This window comes from Serinus canaria, chromosome 25, assembly GCF_022539315.1.
Source record: "Serinus canaria isolate serCan28SL12 chromosome 25, serCan2020, whole genome shotgun sequence".
NCBI lineage: Eukaryota > Metazoa > Chordata > Aves > Passeriformes > Fringillidae > Serinus > Serinus canaria.
This window is the reverse complement of record NC_066338.1, coordinates 4063196-4081103: the sequence shown is the minus strand read 5'-3', so window position 1 is coordinate 4081103 and position 17908 is coordinate 4063196. Positions and strand designations below refer to the sequence as shown.

At 47.5% G+C, this 17908-nt stretch overlaps 2 long non-coding RNA genes across 3 annotated transcripts; one reads left to right on the top strand and one right to left on the bottom strand.

The window, feature by feature from the left end:
- Nucleotides 1-3252: 3252 nt before the first annotated feature.
- LOC108963800 (uncharacterized) lies at nt 3253-4698 on the bottom strand. The gene is made up of 2 exons (XR_007779681.1): nt 4234-4698; nt 3253-3602 (listed from the first exon to the last, which is right to left on the bottom strand). It is a non-coding gene; the product is annotated as an uncharacterized LOC108963800 (long non-coding RNA).
- Nucleotides 4699-5611: 913 nt separating this feature from the next.
- On the top strand, nt 5612-14278 carry LOC108963680 (uncharacterized). Of its 2 annotated transcripts, none has more exons than XR_007779722.1 (2): nt 5612-5678; nt 6334-14278. It is a non-coding gene; the product is annotated as an uncharacterized LOC108963680 (long non-coding RNA). The 2 variants fall into 2 exon arrangements; XR_007779721.1 differs by having other exon boundaries at nt 5618-5678; nt 6265-14278.
- The last annotated feature ends 3630 nt before the right edge of the window (nt 14279-17908 follow it).

Genomic DNA, 17908 nt, shown 5'->3' with positions numbered 1-17908 from the left:
GGGCAGACGGGACCCCCCTGGGTGCGCTCGGCGCGGTGACCCCGGTCCGCACGGCAGGAGCAGCGGAGCGGCCGCGGGCCGGGCGGCCGGACTGGGGCACACGGACCGTGCCGGAGCCGGCACAGGGGCTGGGGGTGCAGCCGCGAACCGGTGGGGGAACAAACGGGAATGGATGAGGCAATATTTTATTCCCAGCCTTTTTCTTTCACCGTTTTTGTTTTATTGCTTTTTAAAGATGTTATTTTCTTACAATCTCCACACACCCCCCCAGCATGTGGTATATTCCTTTTCTTCTGGATTAAGCGGTTTTTACTAATAAATCCAGAGTTTAACTAAGCTAAACTTCTGCTTGGATACTTTGAAATGGTCGACGAACTAACTCACGACCTTCTCATGCTGTTTTTCTCATCACCTTTTTATTTATCCTCTGGCAAATTGTACATTTTTCAGTTCCTTGTTTTTCTACTCCAAAAATCCTAATGCACCCATAGTTCCTTAAAAAAAAATCACACAAAGCCTGAGTATCCCTCTGGGCTTTTTGACACACGTCTTCTACTGTTCCCTAGTAAGCATTTTAAGATCTAATTATCCTCCATCAAGATGTTTCTATTTCCTGGATTTATCTTGTTCACCACCTATCTTGTTTAATTCCTTTTTTTCTTTGCTTCCCTACACTTTGGAATTTCCAATTTTTCCTCATTTGGAGCTAATATTAACTCTTTCAGCTCCATTTTCTGCTGCATCTTTACCTTCCTGATCTGCCAAATTATTTCCTCTTATTTCTGGGGTCTTTACCTTTCGGTGTCCCTTAATATGTACTATTGCTATCTCTCTTAGGTAATTTTAATGCCTCTAAAACCTCTCAAATAAGTTTCTCATGTACTAATCTTTTTCCTCTTGAATTAAGTAATATCTTTTCTTTGTGTTAGATATTCTAGTGCTCTTTTTAAAGTCTATAATTAACAAGTTTGAGCCTTCTAGTTTAAGATTAATTGCTAATTTCCCTTTTTCCATAGTTCGCATGTTTCTCTCATCAACTTCTGCATACCCTGTCTTTTGCAAGGAGTTGTTTTTCTGTTAGCTAACTTAACTCCCAAAGGGCTCTCTTGGGATATCTCTTCTAGTGTGCTTTTATTCCCCTTTTTTTTTTTTCCCTGTATCCAACTTACTGGTTTTCTGTTCCATTTTCAAGATCTTATCTATCCATCCCCTGCCTCTGTTTCTCACTTCCACTAACAGCTTAAATACCACTTTTCTTTCAACCACTTACACCCAAAACAAACCTTTTTTTCCCCCACACTACTTTTCAACACAATACACCTCCCTCTAAGGAGATGTGGGGTAAAGCTTGAAATGCACAATCCACATTTCCCATACTTTCATTTGTCTACATTCACTCACTTTTATTTCTCATTCACCTTCACACATTCCTTCACACCCTCAAGACACAAAGTGGATCCTTACCACCAGAAAATCCGGGGTCCCTGTGGCCCCCCTTGCCTTGGGGTTTGGCCTCCAGGTCTCAGTATCTCCAGGCCTCCTGGAAGGGCCCTGACTCTGGTCGCCTCCAGTGCCCGTTCACCTGTGAGGCTTCTGCGTGTCACTCACACTCTTCAGCTTTGGCTCCCTCACATGCCTGGGAACCATAGCCTGGTTTGCAGGTCACACACCCCTTCAGCTACAGCCCCACCTGCCCAGGGACCATGGCCTGGTTTGCAGGTCACACACACCCTTCAGCTAAAGCCCCACCTGCCCAGGGACCATAGCCTGGTTTGCAGGTCACACACTCCTTCAGCTAAAGCCCCACCTGCCCAGGGACCATGGCCTGGTTTGCAGGTCACACACCCTTTAGCTAAAGCCCCACCTGCCTGGGGACCATGGCCTGGTTTGCAGGTCACACACTCCTCTGTCCACTGTCCCCCCTTCCCACCCGCCAAGCTGAAGCTGACTTTTGTGTGACTCACTCTCACACACACTAGAAGAAACAATAAGGTATCCTTTACTTTCACATCACCATTTAGGTGTTACTGGCCAGTTCTGGTGCTATTGGATATCCCTCCACCCAGCTGTGTTGTCCAACCCCAGATGCTGTTGGGCAAAATTTTTATCCCTCAGTCTAGCTGTGTGGTCCAACCCCGGATGCTGTTGGGCAAAATTTTATCCCTAAATCTAGCTGTGTGGTCCAACCCTGGATGCTCTTGGGTTTATCCTCACTCCAACAGAATTCTGCTCAACCCTGCTCTTGGATGATTTTGGAATATAAATCTCTCAACCCAGCAGGTTTTTAGGGGCCCCTCCTGTCCCGTTTCCTTGTGGAAACTGCCTACCTCTGAGGGGTCCAACCCCTCCCTGAGACCCAGTCCCAGTTACCCTGGGGGATTCTTTCACTCCTCTTATCACTCACTTTGTCTCTTTACTGGCCGCTTTCCTCACAGAAAGTCGGAAACGCAGCATGGGAGACTCTGCACTCACTCGGCAGGTCTGGGACAACCAGCCCGCCTCTCATTCACACACATTCATCTCCCCCACGGCCCCCCCAGAAATACTTACCAATCCCTTTTCCTTCCCGGGTTCTTCATGCGCACTACTGGTCTTAGGGGGGCAATTACCGTGGTTGTAGGGAGCCTTTTCCCCTTCTCTTTGTTTTATTGCCTCCTTTTGTCCACGATCTAACCTGTGTCTGTCGGTCACTCCACGGGAAACAGAGCAAGGCTGCCAAATCAGGCAGGGCGTGCCTCCCCCCTCTGACTCTCCTAAAGCACCATCAGCGAGGTATTTTAACCATCCTCTGCTACCAAAATTGTGAAAAACGCCAATCACTTGTTTCTAAAATTTTAAAAGTTTAGTAGTATTAAAACGGTTATAAAAATAGTAATCCAATTAAAGTAATAATAATTTGGACAATTTAAATTAGGACAATATGAGACAATAGAAACAAAGAGTTGCAGATGTCTGGGTACTTTTTTCTGGGCAGCACAAGCCCAAAAATGGATACCCATTAACAAAGGATTAACCCTTAAAAACAACACATATTCATACACTTCATACATGATGCATAAATTCCATTCAGACACAGGATTCTATCTGGTCATTGTCAGCTTCTTCCTCTGAATCCTAACAGAGTCTTTGAGCTGGGAAGAAGCTCATTTCTTCTGATAAGAGGGCAATAAATTCTTTGAAAGATTTAGGTGTCCTGTGGCTGCTATCTGGCTGCAAGTCCTTTCTTTAAAAAAAGTATCCTACATAGCATAGTTTCTATTTTAACATTTTTTATAACCTAAAACTATATTTAACACGCTACTTAAGAGAATTAATACAGCATTACTTTCTAACACAACACATATAATACTCATTTTAATATTTGCGAAAAGCCAATCATTCAATAGGCATTTTTCACACTGGAGGTTGCCAGGTCCATCCCTGCGCTGGGGTGGCTGCTCTGTCAGGGTCCGGCCAGGGCTGCCAGCGGTCTGGCGAGGGCTGCCTGAGGAGCCTGGGCTGAGGCTCGGGCCGTCCCTGCGAGGCACTGCTGGGGCATCTGTGTCTCACACGGTGTCGCTCTGTGCTTCCGCTCCGCTTTCCTGATATTGGACGACCTTGGACTGACAAGTGCACCGATTACGGCACCGAGGGCAAATACCGGGAGTTTTGGATCTGGCCTCCCCCTTTTCAAAACAGTCCTTTTTCAAATGCTGAGATTTCCCGCAAGTTTGGGGGTTCCCCTCCTTAAGGGCATTTTTCTTTAGTTGCATCCATTTTTCACGAGGGTCAAGAGGGAATGGATCAGTCTCATAATCTGCGTTTATCAGCCCTGGATCGAAGGGCTTCCCCTCCTCCCTAGAGCTAGAGCCTCGGTCAGTAATAGAAACTGCTAATGACCTGAGAAAGGATGCCTTCCCCTCCTTGGTCTGGGCTTGCTTCTTTCAAATACAATACCTGCTTGTAAGCCTTAAAACACACAATACACAGAGCTCCATTTTTAGCTTGGAACTTCCTAATATCTTGCTAGATATACTTTCTGCAGGTTAGGGAGATATTCTAGATAAGCCTTAATGCACAGACAATTGTTCTATTTCTCCTTACTTTCTACTTCTTATATAATTTTTCTGCTGACCAATCTTATGGCTGCTGCATAGCTCTACTCAGGGTTCTACTGTTTCTGAGTCTAGTCTATTGCAGCTTTCCCAAAACCCTCCGATTTTAAGGATTTTAAGGCACTGATTTCCTCCTCACCTGCCTCAGTGTTCCAGGGCATCTTCCTCTTCCTCACAGCCTCCCCAGGGTCAGAAATGGGAGATCCTTGTCTGGGGAAAACAAGGGATGAGCACATTGACTTTGAAGGTCCCTCTGCTCGAGTCCATCTCTACAAGTCACTGGCCACCTTGGCTCCAGAAAAACCTCCCAAACACCAAGATTCAGCCCTGAAAAAGCCTCCCTGTTCCCCATCCCTCGTCCAATCAATTCCCCCCAACTAAACCACCTGCAAAACCCTAATAAACTCCCTTGAAATCCAAAAGCCCCCAAATCCGCAACCGCCCCAAAGCCCAATAATTCTCCCTAAAAGCCCCCAATAATTCTCCCCAAAATTCCCCCTAAACAACAAAATCCCTCAAAGCCCAAAAAACCCACAACCAAATACCAAAAAAGCCCCTCCCAAAATTCCTAAAAATGCCCCCAAAATCCCCCCAGAACCCCCCAGACTCACTGGGGCCGTCCTGGATCAGGGGGCACCAGCCGGTGGAACAGGAGCCACTTCAGGGGGCCCTCGGAGCTTTTTGGGGAGCGGGCGCCATGGGAGACCCCAAAAAAACCGGATGGGGGAACCCCTGCTGTGCCCCCTCTCCCTGAAACCCCCATACCCCAGTTCAGGGTGGGCCTGGGACACCCAGGACACCCAAATCTCCCCCAGGACCCCTCCAGGAACCCCAAATCCCCCAAAGCCCCCCAGGGTTGGCCCAGGACCTCCCGAGAGCCCCCAGACCCCAATCGGGCCCAGCCCAGGACGTCCCCTGAGACCCCCCCAGACCCTTCCCAAGACCCCACCTCGGACCCTGCCAGGACCCTCCAGACCCCTCCCCAAACCCAACTCAGGCTCCCCCAGCCCCTCCCCAGATCCCCCCAGGACCTCTCCCCAAAACACCCCCAGACCCTCTCCCAAAACCCTTCCAGACCCCCCAAAGCCCCTCCCCAAAACCTCCAAAACCCTCCCAGGACACCTTCAGGACCCCCCAGAATCCTCCCCAAACTCCCCCAGGACCGTCCCAACACCCCCAGACCCTCCCAAGACCTTTCTACGGCCCCTCCCCAAAACCCCTCCCCAGACCCTCCTACGACCCCCCCGACACTCCTCTTAGGACCCATCCGCACCCCCCAGGTCCCCCCACAATGCCCCAGGACTCTCCCCAGACCGCCCCCAAACCCCCTCCATCATCTGTCTCGAGCCCCGCGGGTCCCAGCAGCGGCGGGGAACTGGGCGCCGCTTCTGGCTCGCCTCTGATTGGCTGGGGTGGCGCAGGGAGGCGGGCGTTGCTGAGGGAAGTCGCGCCGTGATTCGTTGGTTTAGGGAGGTTCAGAGCGATCATTGGTTGATTCAAGGAGGGGCGCGCCGCTACTGACTGGAAGCCCGCGCGCTCGACTGAGGCGGGAGATTGCGAGAGGGGAGCGGCGGAGGAGCTGAGGTGGGGCCGGGCGGAAATTGGTGGGGGGGGGGGGGTTGGGGCAGGACTGAGTAGACACGGGGGATTTTTGGGGGCATTGACGGGAAATCGGGGGGTATGCGGTGGGTTTGGGGGGAATGAGGGCGTGTGAGGGGGGTTTAGGGAGCTTTGGGGGAAGCTTGAGAGTGTCTGAAGCGTTCTCAGATGGGCTTAGGGGGATCTGAGGGGAATTGGGAGGGTCTGAGGGGATTTTGGGGGATTGTGAGAAGAACTGGGGGGCTGTGAGGGGATCTGGGGGTTCTGAGGTGGGTCTGGGGAGAATTTGGGGGAGTCTGAGGGGATTTCGTGGGGTTTGGGGGGGATTGAGGGGTCTGAGGAGGATTTGGGGCAGTCGGATGGATTTGGGGGGTCTCAGGTGTGTCTGGGGTGAATTTTGAGGAGAACTGAGGGGGTCTGAGAATCCTGTGAAGGTTTTGGGGGTCTTGGGGAGGGTTTGGGGGTCTGGAGTGGTCCTGGGAAAACCTTTGGGGGTCTGGGGGTCCTGGGGGAGATTTGGGGGTCCCGGGGTGTCTTAGGCCCACCCTGAACCAGGGTCTGGGGGTTTCAGGGGGAGGCGGCATAGCAGGGGTTCCCCCCCGTTTTTGGGAGTCTCCCATGGTGCCCTCTCCCCAAAAAGCTCCGAGGGCCCCCTGAAGTGGCTCCTGTTCCCCCAGCCGGTGCCCCCTGATCCAGGACAGCCCCAGTGAGTCTGGGGGGATTTTTGGGGGCTTTTTGGGGGGATTTTGGGAGGGGTTTTGGGGATTTGGTGGGGGTTTTTGGGGAGAATTATTGGGTTTTGGGGGGTGATTTGGGAGGGTTTTGTGGATTTGTGGGGTTTGGATTTTGGGGGATTTTATTGTAGTTGTGGAGGGTTTCTTGGGGGGGATTTATTGAAATTTTCGAGAGTGTTTTTAAATTTTGGGTGGGTTCCACTGGTATTTTGTGGGATTTGCGTGTGTTCAGAGGGTTTTTGGGGGATTTTGGAGGTTTTTAGTGGAATTTTGGGGGGGCTTTGCAGTTATCCCCGGATGTGGGGAAGGGCTGAGAGGCACCAAAATCTCCTTAAAATCCCCAAAAGTCCATATAAAACCCACGACATCCCAATTAACTCTCACAAAGTCCTGATCCTTCGATATTGGCTCTTCCTATCAGTGTGAAGCAGAATTCACCAAGCGTTGGATTATTCACCCAACTAATAGGGAACGTGAGCTGGGTTTAGACCGTCATGAGACAGGTTAGTTTTACCCTACTGATGATGTGTTGTTGCAATAGTAATCCTGCTCAGTACGAGACGAACCGCAGGTGTGTGCACTTGGTGCGTGCACTTGGCTGAGGAGCCACTGGCATGAGCATCTGTGGGCTTATGACTGAACGCCTCTAAGTCAGAATCTCGCCTAGATGTAGCGATACTGCAGTGCTGCCGGCGCCTCGGTGGGCTTGTGATAGCTGGCCGCCTGCATGCTCTGTGAGGAGCACCGCTCGTGGTTGGGACTGGAGGGGCAGACAGAGGCAGTACTGCCTCTCCCCCGCCGCGTACCGCATGACTGTGGGGCACCGGATGCTAAATCATTCGTAGACGACCTGATTCTGGGACAGGGTTTTGTACATAGCAGAGCAGCTCCCTCGCTGTGATCTATTTAGAATCAGCCCTCGACACAAGCTTTTGTTGTCGTGCTATCTCTCTCACTCTCTCGAATACAAGCGGCCAGCCTGCCACTCCAGCATGCGGGCGCAGTCTGCCTTTTTCCTCCTTCTCCTCCTCTTAGGTCTCTCTTGGTGGGCCAGTGACAACAGGGGGCTTTTGCACTCTCCTCCGCATGGGTCCAGGGCCCAATTCGCAGAGTCCGGGGGCTGGGCACTGAGTGAAGGGCCCCGTGCCGCCAGTGGCACGCTCTGGGCAAGCGAGAGAGGCCCCCGCGGCCTCGACTCCCCTCCATGTGGGTCCCAGGCCTGATACACAGGGCAGGGCCTTGGCCGCACAGGCTGTGGCAGCAGCAAGTCTCCTGGCACCACACATGGTGGCACACGGTGAGGGGGGAGGGGCCCGTTTGCCATCGTCTCTAGTGGCAGGGGTAGACCTGGTGTCCCAGGGGCCATGATGGGAAGCGACGCGGTGGCTGGGCAGCAGCGGTGAGGCTGCTGTTGTCCACGGCCGGCCTTAGCCTGCGGTCGCCTAGGACTTGGGGTAGACTAGTTGCCCAGGGCCGGCCTTGGCCTTCGACCGCCTAGGACCTGGGGTAGACCTGTTGTCCATGGCTGGCCTTAGCTTATGCAGGTCTAGGGCAGACCTGTTGTCCCTGGCCAGGCTTAGCTTATGCAGGCCCAGGGTAGACCTGCTGTCCCTGGCCCGCCTTGGCTTACGCAGGGTCGGGGTAGACCTGTTGTCTGCAGCCGGCCTTAGTTTACAGAGCCCCGGTGTAGTCCTGTTATCCGCAGCTGGCTTCAGCCCTGGGGTGCCAACCACCGAATTGACCAACAGCCCGTGATAATTCGTGTGGACCCGTTGCAGGGTCCAGGCCTGCAAGCACATGTAGGGCGGGCAGCATGCATGTCTGGCAGGCCCGCACGAGCACAACGTGGTTGGCCCTGCTCCAGAGGGGCCGCCTGCCTGGTACCACATCCTCCTTCCCCCCAAAAGCCTGGATGTGATGGCTGCCGACTGTCACTCCCACCTGTTCCCACAGTCTTGTTTCCCAGGGAAAAGGGCCTGCATTACTGTTCAGGGCCTGTGGCCCAGAGTGGCTGGCTGGCTCCAAAAATTCCTCATTGCCTCCCAGACCCAAACTGGTGCAAGTGCAAACTCAGGTTTGTTTGACAATGCTTAGTGACTTCTGCAATTTGCCATCAGGCACCCAGGCAGGTGAGGTTTGTTTCCCAGGGATAATGGCTGGCATAGGTGTTCGGGGCCTGGGGTCGGGAGTGGGCAGCTGGATCTTAGAATACCGCATTGTGCAGGATGCCTCCCAGACCCAAGCTGACACCACTTGCAACTCAGGCTGGTTTGACAGTGCCAAGTTGCTGCTACAACTTAAGAGGATATTTTTTGCCTCTTTTCATGATGCTCTTCTTGTTTTACATCCTGCTCTGATTCTTGTGAAACTTTTTCATTATCTTCTCTCTAAAAAGGAGGACCTTCTATTTAGCATCCGTCCCTACTACGGTAGGGATTTTTTTTTTTCCATTCAGATTGTTGAGCTCAAAAATAGAATTGGAACTAGCAGGAATTACTGTGTTTTAAGTTTCTGGTTCGTTAAGACAATATCAGGTTGATAACAGCCTACCTTCTGTTGGCTAAATACTCTCTTTCCCCCAAGGGAGGATGCATGCATTTTAATGGAACTTTCTGTAACAAACTCCAGTTATGGAGAATATACACAAATAGCTGGAAAAACTATTTGACCATTTGGGGAAGCAACCTTCTTACCTTCTTTTGGAATGAACATAGTCTGCTAGCTGAAGTAATAAGCTTGAGGACAGAAATCTACCTTCTAGTGAGAAGTTGCTGACAAGGGAAACACCTAAGCTTTGTGACTTTCCCCTTTCTGACTATTGGTCAAGCATAGTAACCTAAAATTAATGGCGTCAGTCAAAGAAAAATGCTTATCTGGTCAGAGGTCTATGAAAGGTCCAAAAATAATCGGAGGTCTTCTTAGATAATGGAAATGGTAGCAGAGCTACCAATCTATTTTCTTTGAAACATATCCCTAAAACTCATTATTTTATATTCATAAAAAATATATAGTCACCAGTACAATCAGGAAAAGATGAAACTTACTGATGTCAGCAAGGGAAGGATTTTAAAGAACTATTCCCATGAATCATCGTCTAGACAGAAACTCTATCAGTAAAATCAGAGCGCCTTTAGTAAGTACCACTTCTGGGAAATTCAGACCTCCTGGACAAGGGACCAAGAGGATTAAGCAGAAGTTGTTTATTGTTTACATCATGCGCTTACACATTCTAACTCTCTGCACATGCTACTCATGCATTTCTTATTGATGCCTTTGTCTTCTCCACGCATTCTGTGTGCAGCCCTCAGAAGATGTGTTTGCTTACAGTCCAGGAGCTTTGCCACCCCCAGTTATCAGGTTCTTGTTGTCATGGAATTTGGTTTCTCAGCTTCTCCTTTCTTATTTTAGCACAGCTTATGTCTTAGTAACTTTGGTCAATTCCAGAGGGCCCTGAGAAAATTCTGACAGCAACAGTTCCAAGCTGGATGGCTGGTGCACCCTGTAGTCTAAGTGGTTAAGATACATTGCTACAATACCCCCTTCTTGCACCAGTCAGACCCTTGCCACGGTATTTTCTACCAAGAGGCTCACCAATTTCAAGATGCATGGAATACCACAAAGCAATATTATAATGACCATTAGTATAAACAAAGCTCCCTTTACGAGATTTTTCAACCATCGATTTCTTTCCCATCCCACAAAACATTCATGCAAACCCCACTCATTCCCAGTCAATTTCTTCATGTTTTCTTGTCATTGTTTGAGTTCGGCTCAGAGAGGCTGAGAAACACATTCCTTCAAATTCCTCACACTCGTGACCATATGCTAACAAAAAAATCTATAGTAGCTCTATTTTGCAGTGCTCCATTTCTAATACTATTACATCAATGAGCATCTGATGTAAAATAGCTGTTACCTTTAGTTGTTTGACCATCAGGCATCCCAACTTATTAAACGTAGGCAAAGCTTGACAAGAAGCGACACCTAGAGTAAGGAATGCCGCTATTAATCCCGTGGGATAGCCCAAACCTCCCCACAATTGTGGAAATCAAGTCTTAAACTGGAGATTGTTCATTCAGTACTACAGGAGGCAAAGAAGTGGCTTCTTTGCTCACAGAGCATTTTGCCGGTCGTGGTGTGTTCCCAGCTTATCAAACATAGGCAAAGCTTGACAAGGAGAGTGGTAAGGAACTGTCCTCTATCACTTCAAAAGCTGCCCAAAGAATCCCAGTGTTGTGCAGCTTCGTTCTTAATGTCTCAGCAGCTGTCTTGCTCTTCGTCTCTCGGAGGAGAAGAAGTGGCTTCTTTGGGCACTGAGCATTGTGCCTGACGCGGTGTGCTCCGTAGCGCTGCTTCTGCCGAAAGAAGCCCGGGACCAGCACTTACCTTCAAAGAGCTCCGTATCTCTGTCTTCTGCATCTCTCGGAGCCTGTGTTGGCATTCAGGAACACATAATCACGAGAAATGATTATATGCAGGTGCTTTTATTGAAGAGCTCTGGGTGTTAGGGGTACAAACCCAAATCTGACTCCGACATAGGTTCAGGATGGATATGCTTTTATATTCTATTGTTATATAACTTTCATGTTAATTATTAAACTTACATTGTTCTATAGTATACATAGATTTCAACCAAGCATAGCCACCTTAGACTAGGAACATACAGTTTCTCATTGTTCTTCTTATGATTATACAATATTTATTTTAATTACTACTACTTACTCAGGTAAAACACAAGGCTTAACATTTCAGAGTTTATCTTAGCATTTTCCAGGGCACCACTATCACCTGCATCTTCGCATAAAGCTTTTACACTATTTCTCGCAAGGGGAAACTGTGCCAGCACAGCAAACATCCCCCAGCCTTTTACTAGAACTTGCACGGAGGGCTGCAGGAAGACTAGCAAGTAACACAGGAGTGTTGTACAAGAACTCCTTCCATACGAATGCTAATGTGAATTTAGGAGGCAGGCAAGTGACCAGGGATCGTCTTCCCTCAGTTTGATAGCTGCGCAGAGAATCTCCATCTTGAGAGGCTTCGTTCTTCACATCTCAGCAGCTGCCGTGTTCTCCGTCTCCCCGAGGTGAAGAAGCGGCTTCTTCTCGCACTGAGCATTGCAGCCGTCTTATCCCTAATTATTCAGCCTAGCCAAAGCCTGAGGAGCAGCCACACCTAACGTAAGCAATGACGCTATGAATCCAGCTAGATTGCTCAAACCTCTACACGACTGTTGCAATCAGGTCTTACGCTAGTGATTGTTCTTTCAGTTCTCCTGGAGACCTGCATCTTAGCGAAAAGCTTTTCTACTACATCTTGCAAGGAGAAATCACCAGCACAGCAAGCGTCTCCCAATTATGCCCTTGAACTTTGCACTTGCTGCATATTCAAAAACCACTCTTCTTTCTTAGGTTAGCTGCAAGTTGTTTTTAAATCGCTGCGCTCCCTGTCCTTTCCTCCCCAGTGCAAATACACACAGGCACATTACCTTGTAGGTAATAAATCCAGATAACAGATCCAGGAAGAATATGCCCTGACTTTGAGAAACAATACCAATTGAAGAGGAAAAAGATGGTCCCTTCTTTGAGACCCAGTATCACACATCTGGGTGCAGGGGGAAGAGAGGTATCTGTGTGTGTGAATGGGAAGTGTACTCACCCACAAACCAGAGCCAATATTTGGTAACTCACATATAGCAAATGTGGATGCTTATAGTTTCCTGCTCTTTATTAATCTTTTTTTCAAAGGTTAATTTGCTTTTAAAGATTTTCTAGTCAGTTGAAACATTCTTCTGTGTTTGTGTGAGAATAGAAATCTCCATAAAGTTTACTGTGTAAGGGGAATACCTTGGACTAGATGATGACTATTTAGAAGATGATATTTTCATCTGCATCAATCAATTTCCTTGTTTTGGAAATATTTTTGTTTTTCAAAGTAGTAACTTTTAATAAGTATTTTTAGAAGGTGAAAAATTGAGATCCTCATTTCTATCACAGAAATACAAAGAAAATCTATTAAAACCATCCGTTGCATCATTTAAATGTTGTATTTTTGAATTTTCAATAGCTAACTTGAATTCTCAGGTTAAAATCACCTTTAAATGCTCTGTTGTCACACAATTTTGTTATTTATCCATTTCTAAGCTTCTGAATTATATATAAGGAAGAGTTATTTACTGCAACTACTTGACAGTTTGCAAATTAACATCAAAGTTGAGGAAGGGAGGGAGGAAGGGAAGGACTCCAGGACTCCAAGATTCCAGGACTCCAAGAAGGAAGGGAGGGAGGGAGTTGGGAAATGTCAGAAATCTTAAAAATTATAAAACATTTGTGTGAATGATATTTAAGTGCTCGGACTGTTACTAGATATAGTAATGCTAAATGGAACATGTGACACTAGAACAGTTAAACTCATTGGATGGCAGTTTCTCAGAATCAATAGTCTGTTATTTCTATCTTCAACTACTTACTGCTATTGCACAGAATGAATAGTAGCACTGAAGAATAGAATGATTGGAGTTGGAAGGAACCTTAAAGTTCACCTAAATTCACCCCCCCATGCCATTAGCAGGGACACCTTCCACTAGACCGCCTTAAGCTCAAAGACCCATTCAAGCTGGCCTTGAACACTTCCAGGAATGGGTCACCCACAACATGTTCCAGTGTCTCACAACCCTCCTGGCAAGGAATTTCTTGCCAATATCCAAAGGAAATATATACTCTTTAGGACTTAAAGCCATCAAAACTTTTCCTATCGCTCCATACCCTTGTGTAGCTCATCTGCCTCCTTCTGGTAGGCTGCCTTCAGGTACTGGAGGGATGCTCTAACAATTGGCCCAGAGTCTGCTCTTCTCCAGGTTGAGAAGATGCCTGGAGGACTCTGGCTTGATGATAGCCTTCTTGTGTTACACTGGGGGCTCAGACCTTTCTTTATGGAATTGTTGTAGGATGCTCAGCCACTGCTGATTGCTCTTCATGGTGGTAGAGGTAATAAATAGTTTGTTGTTTTAATAAAGACACACTTGAAATTTTAAAGCAAAATTAATTGGAGAAAGCTAAATTTTAAAGCAAAATTAATTGGAGAAAGATTCCTAAACCTCTGGCCTGTTACCTGAGCACATCTATTGATTGTAAATTACATTCCTTGCACATGTTATGATGCATGAACCAAAGCCAAGTGATGTATACTACTTAAGACAGATGTTCTACCTGCTTACTGGAACATGTTCTTATGGTTCTAAAACAATCCCCCGAACATTAAGAACAAGAGATTACTGTAGGAAAGACATTCTGTGCTGTTTTTGTGAGCTAGCAAAGGCCTCCAGAAGATAAGGAAGCCCTATATCTCTCCTGAAGGAAGACACCAAGGTTGTCACCATGGAGACAGGATGAAGGAGAGAAAGTTAGGAGATAGCTCACAGAGTGACATTGTTCCTACTGGGAACTTTGTTTCTCTTATATGACCAATGGACATTGAATGTGTATGCTGGATGGGTGCAAGTGTCTTGAAAAGTATAAAAGTAACGTTGCAAAAAATAAATCTCTCTCTTGCACCTTTTTGATGGAGTCGTGTACTTTTGTACCATGTCATACTCTATTGCGACATCTGGTGACCCCCGACATGATTGCAATGGGACTGTAAAAAGAGAGTAAAAAGAAAAAAAAATTTTTGAAGGGTACCCTATAAAAATGAGTGAAGGCAGCAGGGACGCTGTGAAGGTCCGAACCTAATTCAGACGTCTGATTTGAGGTGAGCAATTGGCAAAATAATGGGAAATAATTTGTCAAACAAGGAAAATATTATTTTGTCCACATGGAAAACTTTACTGAAAATAAAAAATGTTCAAACTTCTGATTATGATCTTCGTAGTTTACTGATATGGCGCAAATCACAGGACTTTGAAGCCGATGCCGACACTGCCTTCAGTGTCCGTGCATAGAAAAGGGTTGGAAAGAGACTATGGGCAGTGATATCTAAGGGGGATAAGACTGCTGTTGATTTGGCTACTACCTGGAGACTGTTGTATGAGGTTTTAAAAGAATGGAAAGTAGAACAAGATAGAGGGGATGAATTGGAGGAGCAGGAATTAGAGCAAGAAACTGGAGTAGAGGAACAGGAGGAAGATGAGGCTGAGCCTGTCCATGTATCTCCCCCTGAGGAGGCTGTGGCAATTTCTGTGAAGGTCCCGCCAGGGTTTGCGATCATGAGAATTAAGCAGCAGGCTAAAACTGTTCTTCGGTATTTATCTCCAAAAGACTATGTTAAACCTGTGTATACTTTTCCTGCTCAGAAGTTAGCTCAACTGAGTGCTAAACCAAAGTATCTTATGCCTGCGCGGCAATTAGCAGAAGTTACAGAAGAAGTGAAGTGAAAAACAGGCTGGGCCATTGGCCCTTCTGTCTCGCCCTGGGCCGTTTGCTCCCCCCCTTCCTCTCCTCTCCTCGGTTGGCTGCTCCACCCCCACCCTCCCACGGATCAGCCGCCCCTCCCTTACCTGTCCCTCTTCCAGTTGCTCCTCCCCCACTCTCCTGTGGTTCGGCAGCTCCCCCCAACCCCCCCCCCGCTTTCCCTTGAGCTGTCTGCCCCCCACTGCCCTCCTTTGAGCCGTCTGCTTCCTTTTCATGTTCCCTGGACCCATCCACCCCTTCTCTGCCCCCTTTTGAGCCGTCTGCCTCCGCTCCAGCCCCCGTTGAGCCGTCTGCCCCTCCCCTCCCTCCCGAACTGGTCGAATAAATGCAATCTTTAACATTGTGTCCTTCCCTGTCTAGTGATAGCTCTGACGATGAACTGCTGGTTATAAGTACATCAAAAAAGACAGGAATCTGTTTCTGTTAGACCTCGTAGCAGATCTAGGTCTGCTGTTTCTTGGACTTTGCCTCCCTGCCAGGTGGCTGTGACTCCTCGACACCCTTTGCAATTTTGGGAGCATGTGAGAATGAAAGCAGCTGAAATAGGAGATTGGAATTTGTTAGAGAAAATAGGTCCACCTAAAAAGATGGGGATGGCTGCTCCTACTGCTTCTGGTGGGCCTGTGGCTTTTCCTGTTTTCAAAGCTGCTCCTAATTCAGGACAAGAAGATAGCCATCACATTTTTGCATGGAGGGTTGTACAGGACCTGCAGTCTAAAGTAGATCAGTATGGTGTTAACTCTTTGCAGGTGATGCAAGTAGTTTGTGTCCTAAATGTTGATGTACTTGCACCTTATGATACTGTTCACCTTGCTACAATTCTGTTTCAACTAGTGCAGTATAATGTGTTTCAAGCTACATGGAGACAAATGGTTGAAAGAGCAGCTTTGGACAATATGCAGTTACCTCAGCATGATCCCCGTCACGCTGCGGGAGCTGATGGCTTGCTAGGCAATGGACCATTCTCTAACCTGGATTTGCAGGCCAGATGGGACTCCCTGGTCCTGGCACAGGCCCAGCAGCTGGGTATGAGTGCCTTGCTTAAAACAATGAAGATGGCAGCTCCCAAACCAAGGTATGTTACCGTCCAGCAAGGGGTGAAGGAACCTTTTCTGCAGTTTGTGGAGAGGGTTGCTGCAGCCCTTGAGAAGCAAGTAGAAGATGACAAACTGAGGCAAATGTTATGCAGACAGCTAGCAGGAGAAAATGCGAGTGACGATTGAAAGCGAATTATTGATTCTTTGCCAGGAGATCGCTGATCTTGTAGTTGCTTGCTCAAAGGTTGGTTCGGTTGAACATAAAGTAGCTGCTTTGGCAAGAGTCATGAAGTCCTTGCCCAGATGTTCTGCTTGTGAAGGATCAGGGCATGTGAAGACCCCATGTCCTCAAACTGCTGGACGATGTGTACACTCTAGAGTAATTTGGACCAGTAAAGCGCCTTGTTATCGTTGTGGTAATTTTGGCCATGTTGCTAAATTCTGTAAGTTAAGATCTTTTCCAGGTGGTCGACATGCGCGGGGAAACTTCAGGAGGAACGCGAAGGGGCGCGTGGAGATAGAAATACCCTGACGACAATCGCGAGCCCTGCCAGCACTCCAAGGCCCTCCATTTGTGACCGGTACACAGGGGCCACAAGGGGCTCAGCAGGCATTGATATACCGGTTGCTGACAAAGTGACTATTTTGACAAGAGGTGTATGTAAAGTGCCTCTTGATGCTTATGGTCCTATAGGCCAAGGTATGAGTGCCTTTTTGATGGGAAGATCTAGTAGTACTATTCAAGGCATTAATGTTCATTTGGGTCTTATTGATTCTGATTATGTGGGACAAATTCAGGCTATGGTGTCTGTTAGTGAACCTCCTGTTGTGATTCAAAAAGGTACTTGTATTGCTCAACTTGTTCCCTTTATGAGTTGTGTTCCAACTGTAGTGGACCGGAGTCGTGGCACTGGAGGTTTTGGATGTACAGGACCACCTCAGGTTCTCTGGACTCAGAAGGTGACAGATGAGCATTCTATATTACAATGTTTGGTTACTGCTAAGGGATGTCATCCAGAAACTACCACAATATCAGGTTTACTTGACACAGGAGCAGATGTAAGTATAATTTCACAGTTTGTTTGGCCTCCAACATGGCCCCTCACCCAATCAACCTTTGGAGTTGTTGGGTTAGATGGGCCAACTGCTGGTGCTTTCTCTGCGATTGCGATCACTGTAACACATCCAGAAGGCCAACAAGCTAACATTAGACCATATGTTACTAATGCTCAACCTAATTTATGGGGACATGATTGCTTAACCCAATGGGGTGTTAAAATTACCACGGATTTTTAGTGGGGGCCACTGGGATGCAGGGCTTTAAACGTCCAGTTGTGTCCTTGACATGGCTGACAAATGAGTCTGTCTGGATTGATCAGTGGCCCCTGCCTACTGAAAAACCTTCTTGCCCTGCGAAGCTTAGTGGAAGAGCAATTACTAGCTGGACATATTGAAAACTCATTTAGCCCATGGAATACACCTGTGTTTGTAATAAAAAAGAAATCTGGTAACTGGAGACTTTTGCACAACTTGCGGCAGATAAACGCTGTGATGGCCGCAATGGGTGCTTTACAATCAGGTCTCCCAACACCTACAATCATTCCACAAGGATGGGAAATAATTATTATTGATTTGAAAGACTGCTTTTTTACAATTCCATTGGCTGATCAGGATAAGGAAAAATTTCCCTTTACTGTGCCTTCTGTAAATCATGAGGAACCGGCCCAAAGATATCAGTGGACTGTTTTGCCTCAAGGAATGAGAAGTTCTCCGACTCTATGTCAATGGTTTGTGGCCCAGGCTTTATCTAAAGTCCGAGAGCAATTTAGCAATTGTTATTGCTATCATTGTATCGATGATATCTTGTTGGCATCCAAAAAAAACCAACAATTGTTGGCTCTTGAACATTGTGCTGTGAAAAATTTAGAAGCCTTTGGTTTGGTTATCGCTCCGGAAAAAGTTCAGAGACAGATGCCTTGGAAGTATTTGGGGTTGATAATCACCAATACACAAATCATGACTTAACGTGTAAAATTGGA